Here is a 9,138-nt window from a genome sequence, read left to right on the forward strand (position 1 = left end):
ACTCTCCCCCTGTCGTTGTCTGTGGAGAAGATTAATACATATTTTCATTTTTCAGGTTTTCTCTTATAAAACAAGATCCCTGAGCTTCTGTCTTTGACCGAAAAAATGGCGTCTGACAAGTCGCTGCTGTCTGCAGAAATGAACACAAACATGGAGGAAGCGCTGTATGAACAGATGCTGATGAAGGTACGAAGATGAATTGGAGAGGCCAGCAATCACCGGGTGAATGTCTCCTCCGTCAGCTGCCGGGGGCGCGGCAGTCTCCAACATTTACCTAATGTGTATTGTTGGCTTTAGACCCCTCACAGTTGTACTATTTTGGTGCAGGAAAAATCAGTTTGCAGAACCATCCTGTTCATGTTACTCACTGATTCTCACTTGTTGCCTCATTTCAGGCCAAACAGGAGATACAGAGCAGAATACCGATCTTACCAGAAAGCAGAGAGATCAGACCCCAGCCGGGTGAGATGGGCGTCCTCTGATTATTATCCAGATTACTTTGTGCATATTATGTGACAGATACCACAGTGGGGCAGTGGGGTCTTATTGACTGCAATGGTCACATGATGCAACCAACGTGGGGGGTCACATAATTTCTTATGCAGTTGATTACATGTAAATGCTGCTTGGCTTTTGCCGATTTTATTGTGTTTTTGTTCACTTTTTGTTTTTATTTCTGTGTTAGGTTTCTGCATTAAAACTCGCACATCCAAAAATACCAAAATCTTTATTAACATCTGCAAGTCGAACCAGATCCCAGCGGCCCCGGACCTGACGGAGCAGGAGTTAGTCAGCCTGGAATCTGATGATCCCTCCGGCTATCGAGTCCCCATGAGCCTTGGAGAGCCCCACGTTGAAGTTGATAATAGTACGTTTTTTTTTAATACAGCGCTTCTTTTTTTAAAGGGATAGTCCAGAGATATCCTTAAAGGGGTTAAAATAGCAAGTATTACAACTTACTAATCCTCAATGGTCAAAGGTGCCATCTCCACAGGTTCTGGTAGGTCCACTTCCAGTCTGCGGAATAAAGTTTGACATCTTGTTGTTGACTTTTGAACTTTTTTGGTTTAGATTTGGGACTTAGAGGGATTGTCCACTACTTGGATTCCCCTTTAAGAACTTATACCACTTATTCATAGCAGCCCTACTAAGGTCAATGGATTGAGTCGGCACCGCAAAGTATCTAAGTCCTGGTGCACTTTGTCCTACAGGTGGAGGCAGCTGCACGGCGTACGACATAGTGATTAATGGCACCGTCTTTGAGAAAATTACGGTAACTGCAATTGCTTATTCCGACATACGAGCTGTCTGCTCTCCTTTGTGTCAGCTCCTTACTTTGTATTTTTTTTATTAGAATAATGAGCTTTTCAGGGAATTTTTTATCACCGTGGCCATGGAGGGACTAGAGAACAAGTACGAAATGGAGCTGTCAAGAGGTAACGACCGCATCACTGATATTTTCCTTGATTTTTCCATCGACCACACAAGGACTTGTTCTTTCGTGGAGCAAGTTTACCATATAATATATTGAACATTTTTATGTACCAACCTGTTGTATGGCACCGTATCAAATGCCTTTGAAAAGTCCAGATAGACAACATCCACTAAGTTTCCCTGGTCCAACCTGAACTTACCTCCCCATAGAATCTTTTCAGATTAGTTTGCAGGACAGATCCCTCATAATCATATGTTTAGGTTATTCTTATTGAGGTGCTCCAGGTTAGTATCTCTTAGAAAACCCTCAAAGTTGTTGCCCACAGTACAAGTTAAACTTACCAACCTATAAATTCCAGGCTCAGATGTTATCCCCTTCTTGAATATTGGTACCACATTTGCTATGTGGGTGTAACCCTGGTGGATATGGACCCACTGCCCCACGGGAGGGTTGTGACTAGGTGTCTACTGGGTCTCCACTAGAACCTCTGGTGGTGAGGATAGACTGGGCCGCCGGTAGACACCAGGTACCACTTCAGTGCAGTTCCCGGGACTGCAGCAGCATTCCGGAGGTACCAGGGTACCAGACTCAGGAGAGCGAAGACAAGGACTAGGTCAGACAGTCTGAGATCAGGGCAGGAAGCACAGGTTCAGGATAGAGAAAAATGGCAAGGGGGACAGGGGTTTTTGATACCAGAAAACTCCTTTAACGCTTGCAACCTCTGTTGCTTGACTGCTACTCAAACAGTCAAATCAGTCAGTAAGAATTTAGGGAACTTCCATGGCGATATTTTGCATCAGTATTTGTTAGCAGACGCCAGGAGTGGATCCAAAACAGAAGAGGTGAAAGTGTTTCAGTTACTATTTTTCACTGTGTTTGTTCCCCTCTGGTTTTCAGCTTACAAATACTGATGTAAATTAGTGCCCAAAATACTCACTGTGTGAATGAGGCGAGGAAGCTGCTTGTAGTACTGTAATAGAAGTCCTTATTCTGAAGATGAGTTCTGTAATTCTTGTCTTCTCTGCTCCATCAAACTCCCCAGAGCAGGGGCAACCCCTGGAGCAAAATTTCTGGCGGCAGATGTCCAGACGTATGACTCAGTGATGTGTGATGGACCCCGACTCCCAAACAAAATGAATCAGACACATACAAAATAAATACACAAATCATTGCAATTAGGTGTCAAACGTTCTCAACTTTATTTAAATTTACATGACACCGAAAATGGCACAACCCTCGACTCACGAAGAGTCACCCTCCAGCGCTCAGGAGAGGAAAACCCCCTGTGGAGGAAACCTCTAGGGAACCATGGCTGGAGGGCTGCCCTTCCCTTGGGCTTAGAGAGTTAGTGCCGATATATGACGGAGTTTTAGAATTTCTACATATTTACAGAGAACGACATAACAAATATAGACTATTAATGTGATAAACTGGATGTGGGAGAGATCTGGCTGCGATATCTGTCACCACATTTATTGCTGGAACGAATTTAGTTGATCTGATTTCCCAGGTGGATCTACCACTTCTCCCTTACAGATCCAGCTCCGTCTCTCAAGATGTTGGGTACTTGGTTACAGGGGTTGCTCATTATGGATAACCCCTAATAGGATGCGTATCCCCTCCCCCTCCCAATTTATCACCCATTAAAGTCAACGATCCATCCATGAACTCCCAAAGAAGACCAGCTCTTTGTACATAGTAACAGAAGGGGATCCTGTTTTGGGGACCCCCCCTCTGTTACCTTCCCTTCCCCCCGGGGTGTCTAAGAAGACAACCCCTTTCCCTGCTAGAACCTCCAAATTACACCAACATTGGCACATTACGTGGGGTGGTCAAGCTCAAGGTCCTCAGGCGCATCATCAGTAATGGCGCTGATCATGGCAGCGCGGCATTCTTTTATGGAATCTTCTTTATGACACTTGTTTATGCCCTCACAATAGTTGTCATGGTTACTACAAGGGCTATTACTGATGCAGGGTCCAAGTATTAACCCTTTCATCATTGGTAATTCACTTTCATTATGGAGGCAAATAACTGCACTTGTTACCAAGCAGGAGTCTTATCATTACGGCTTCCCTTAGGCACCATAAGAAATAAAGATTATAGAACATACGTACAAGTGTTTCAGGAGTGTTTTGCACTTTTTAGATCCATAGATTGGGCTTATAAATAGCACTTTACAAAGCGGAAAATTAAGAGGAAATTACTTGTAAAATAATATTATAGGGAATTGCATTTCAAGCATTTTCCTAATGTGCATTCTGCATACTTGCATAGTTACATAGGTTGAAAAAGTTTTAACTTTAATGTCCTTGGTCTATCTCCAAAGTTATACATTTTCTATTACTAGATTATTTATAACCCACAATGTCATGTTTTGTTAAAAAAGTATCCAGCCCTTCTATAAATGCTGTTATGCTATCTGCCATTACTATATCTTGTGGTTGGCATTCCACAGTCTGACTGCTCTAACTGTAAAGAATCCTTTCCTATTAAGTTGCCAGAATTTCTTCACCTCCGCTTCTTATGAATGTTCCTGGTGCTTTGTAAGGTCCTGGAAAGTGATAAGTCATGTGCCAGTACTATGCATTGACCACATATGTATTTATACATATAAATGTATATTTATGAAGGAGATGATAATTACCCTTCATAGAGGTGTTACGATCATTCATAAATTGCTTTCATAGGTTTGATCTCCAGGATTAGGAGAGATTTGGGGTGTAAACGTAATAAACAATGAGTAAAACATCAAAGCAAACGAAAAAGGGTTTGTGACCCAAACTGGTAGGTGAGACCGGCTAGCCCCATATTATATCACAACCAGGTTTCGCCTGAGGAGGGCAGCACTAATGAGTCCTCAGGAGCGCATAACCCTGAAATATGCAGCCATTCTACACTACCCATTATAAAAGGGTTTAATATGCTACTTACTACCATGTTTTAATTAAGATACAAGGCATACTTGTAAGGAGAGATGAAAAAGGTGATGGGGGACAACATATACATATACTGAGGAACTCTATACACTAGTGGCCAAAATTGAGGCAACACCCCCAAGATTTATGAATTTTTAGCATTTTGCCAATACAAATACTAATTTCATGAATGTTTTTGATTTCACAGTAAAGTTTTTAAGTAGAAATAAAATCTCATATAGAAACACAATATTAGCTGGAAATTTGTTCATTTGTCAACAAATTGGACACTATTGTCACTCAGATGACTGTGGGAGAAAAGCCATTGATTTGTCCTATTTTCATATCTAACACTAAATGTTAATACTCAGTTGGATAGCCCTCGGCCTTGATGACTGCCTGGCATCTACTTGGCATGCTATCTACCAGTTTGTGTAAATCAGATGGTGTGATGATATGAAGCCATGATGTGATGATGGCTGCAATGAGTTCCTGCTTGTGTGAAGCCCGCTGTTTTGACACCGCTCTTTTGAGCCGAGCCCAGAGATTCTCAATAGGATTGAGATCTGGGCTGTTTCCTGGCCAATTCAATAGCTGGACATTTTTGTCCTTGAACCAAGAGAGACATTTTTTAGCTGTATGGCATGGGGCTCCATCTTAAAATAAACGGTGTCCCTTCACCAAATACATCGTGTGCCGAAGGAATGAGTTTAGGCTGAAGGACGTCCTTGATGTACTTTTCAGCATTAACTGTTCCTTCAATTACCTGCAGCCGACCACCTGCATCTCTGGACACGCAGCCCCCTACCATAACACTCAGAGGAGGCTTCATGGTGGGTACTGTACCCTCTGACAACCAGTCCTCTCCAGGTCGTCGTCGAACGTAGCGGACACCGTCGCTGCCAAAGATGGATATGCGTGTCTCATCGCTCCATATAACATTTCTTCATTGTTCAATGGTCCATTTACAATGTTCTTTGGTCCCTGCAGACGTTTCTGACGCTGTGAGGCATTCAAAAATGGCTTTTTACCTGGTATTCTGGCTCTTAACCCCGCATTTACCAGTCATCGTCGAACCGTCCGATCAGACACTGTCACTCCGGTGTTGACAAGCTCCTTGTTGATGTTAACAGCCGTTTATTTCCTGTTATTTAGGGCGATTCTAACAATTCTTCTATCAGTCTGAGGAGTTGTAGCCTTCTTCCTTTCTCTACCTGGTTTATTCTTTATCGAACCAGTCTCTTGAAACCGCTTACACACTTTGAGAACGAAAACATGTAATTGCTTACCTTCTGATGACAAACTGGCATTAAAATATAAAAACCGAATTTTAATCGCACAATATCTGTCTTACATCACACCCAGGTCACTATAAACCAACATAGAATACATATGGCAGAAGAGGGCGTGTGTACAAGTAAGTAGGTCAGTGAAAACCTCCATTAAATATTGGTGATGGTGAAAAACTGAAGGTGTTGCCTCAATTTTGGCCACTAGTGTATAACACAAAATATAAACAAAAAAGAAAGGGAAGAACATTTCTGCACAAAAAGCGTGTCGCTCAGCAGGAAAATCCCCTTGAAATTGCGTTTTTTGAGATTTTTTTTCCCGTTCTTTAGAAACGCTGCAAAAATACTGAAAGAATAGACATGGAACTGCTTCAAATCTGCAAGGATTCACTTTTCCTGCTTTTCCTGGTACTATCAAACATAGCATTTTTGGGAACTTGGAGCTTTATATTACAAATATGTCCGTCCCTCCAGTTGAAAGAAATTAACATTTTCCTGGAGGGAAGTTTATATTTTACATTATGTCAGTTTTTGTCTATCGATGATAAAGTGCAGTTTGCTGCAATTTTTATTGTGACATATACCCAAATCATTCTCGAAAATATTTCACATTCAACGCGCGTCGGGCGGGCCTGCGTGCTCTCACATGCCAGGCCTGAGTTTCAGTTCCAGTCCGACCCTGTTAATCATCTATGGTTTCCCTTCAGAGTGGAAAATGCTGAAAAATCGGAAGTTCCTGGGATCCATTTTTGAACAGAATATCAGAACCAAATCAAAACCGATGATTCAGGAAATGGACATAATGGGGTAAGTCCCAACTCTAAGGTACAAGTCTATGGCATACAGTCTGTAAAAGACGACAGAGTAGGCTGCTGTTGAGCATCGGCGGCTTCTTCTCTGATGTTCCTCGCTCATCCATGCAGTACATGGTCGGCCATTCAATTGATTGGATGTCTTATAATACCACATTTCCCCTAGGGACACAAAGTATGACGAGCGCCACTCCTCCTGGTGATAGGTTATACCCAACAGATGGGGCAGCGCCACTCCTCGTGGTGATGGGGTACACCCAACAGATGGGGGAGCGCCACTCCTCCTAGTGATAGGTTATACCCAACAGATGGGGCAGTGCCACTACTCGTGGTGATGGGTTACACCCAACAGATAGGGGAGCTCCACTCCTCGTGGTGATGGGTTACACCCAACAGATGGGGGAGTGCCACTACTCGTGGTGATGGGTTTTACCCAACATATGGGGGAGCGCCACTCCTTGAGGTGATAGGTTATACCCAACAGATGGGGGAGCGCCACTCCTCATGGTGATGGGTTATACCCAACAGATGGGGGAGCGCCACTCCTCGTGGTGATGGGTTATACCCAACAGATGGGGGAGCGCCACTCCTCGTGGTGATGGGTTATACCCAACAGATGGGGGAAGTTGCAGAATGGCTTGTTATGGTGCAAGAACAATGTGGACATTGTTTTTTTTTTTGTTTTAACTATTATGCCTTTATGGTCTTTATTTTTTTCCTACAGACCCTCCCAGCTAACTCCAAGCAAGTCCCTCATCTCAGAAGTTGAAAGGTTTGGGTTACTTTGAGGTTTAATGCATGCATTTACTTTTTTTAGAATCCCATCTTACAAAAGATATAGTATATCCAACTTCTTGGACTCCAAGAATAAGGGGGCTGCAGCCTGGAAGTAACCCCGCTGCCCTTTTTAAAGAATATGCTGGTGTGGGGCAGCTACCCGGATATTCACTGTGCAGGAGAACTGCAGCTAAGCCCATTCACTTTGCTGGATCTATGCTGTCGTTCCGCTGCACAGTGGAGGCCATGATGCCAATGTGCAGGGAATGACTGTGAAAGGGGCTGTTCCTCTTTACCAGTATCAGTGCCCCTTTATTATATTAGAGATCGACCCCAACAGATCATAAATTGATGGTGTACCCTTGCAATATACTGCTTCCTTCCTTTTTTTATCAGTTCACCCGTGAAACCAGATTACATGATTGTGGCGGAACCTCCTGTAGGACACCCAAGTTTTCTGGTGGCTGAAATCTCTTTACCTAAAGTGGTGAGACCCTCAGATGTGGTTTAGGATTGTGACCTTTTTGTATTTCATGTGATTTCCAATAGTCTTCCTTTATTAAAAGTCTATGCCAACCTCGTGCTACCGGTCCTCCTCTGCCAACTTTTATCATCACAGCTTTGATGTGTCCACAGTAGCCAATTGCTGGCAGCTGTGACACATTTGCTGGATGATGATGATATAATTTTTTTTTCATACCATGGTGGGTTGTTTGCAAGCTGTTGGAATGGGAAAGAAGATCTCTGTAAACGACTCTGTCAGCAGAGAACGACTGTTCAAACCAAGCACAGACGCCCAGTGCTTCACGGCGGGACCAGTCATTTATATAAGCCTCCCCCCCTGCTTGTTTCCCCTCCATCTCCACCATCACCTCTTCTTTGACAGTTCTGGCTTCATAGATCCAGAGAGGAGATAGAGGGAAAACAAGCTGGTGGGAAGATGTATATATTATTATTATTATTTAATTATATAGTGCCATTGATTCCATGGTGCTGGTGCATATAAATGATGTTATAATGATGATATAAATGATGAAAGAGGCTTGTTGCAATAGTGTAGAACACGCCGCTCTTTATTTTTTCTATATTAATGTGACATTTGGAGGAATCGCACAGAAAATGCTTTAAATGTATTTATTTTTTTATTTGATTTTTCTCATGTCCATGATTCACATTGCGTTAAATGAGGCATAATGAAGATTAAGAATGTTTCAGCTAATGTAGCCTTCATCAGACAGGATAATGTAGCTTGAGGGGACCCACTTGGTTAAATATAGGGGTCAGTTCTGGTCTTCCCAAAAAGCAGATGAAGTAGTCACCACACAGGAATCTGGTGATTACGGGGTTTGCTTTTGGGGACCCCAGATTTCTTCATATAACCGAGTGGGCCTTCTGCCTAATGAAGGCTACATTATCTGAAATTCTGGTACCATTCATTATGCCTCACTTAAAGGGGTTGCCTGGCACTTTAATATTGATGACCTATCCTAAGGATATTCCATTAGTATTAAAGTGGTGGACAACCCCTTTTAATGCAGTGTGAATCCTAAAAAATATTTGAAGCCTTTTCTGTGAGCAGTTCCTCCACGTGTCAGATTTAATGTATGAGACGTGTGGAGCTACGCAGTAACTTCTAGTTGGCCACGTATCAAGATAAAAGTTTAGATTTTTGTGCACTTGTTGGTTACAACTTTCTTTCCCGTACAGAAGCATTCAGCGACATAAGCGTTGTTACCACGCTGGTCTTCTCTTTACAGTCTTCTGCTAGATCTCTTGTGTTGGACTTGGGTGAAGACAGAATAGTCAGACGTCCCGATTTGTATCATCTAGACGTCTTCATTCCTTACAATATCATCCAAGAACAAAGTGGAGCTCAGTTCAACAAGGACAGTAAGGTGAGACAATTA

The sequence above is a fragment of the Phyllobates terribilis genome, unplaced genomic scaffold (assembly GCF_046119375.1).
Source record: "Phyllobates terribilis strain yellow unplaced genomic scaffold, ASM4611937v1 Scaffold_460__1_contigs__length_1441810, whole genome shotgun sequence".
Classification (NCBI taxonomy): Eukaryota; Metazoa; Chordata; class Amphibia; order Anura; family Dendrobatidae; genus Phyllobates; species Phyllobates terribilis.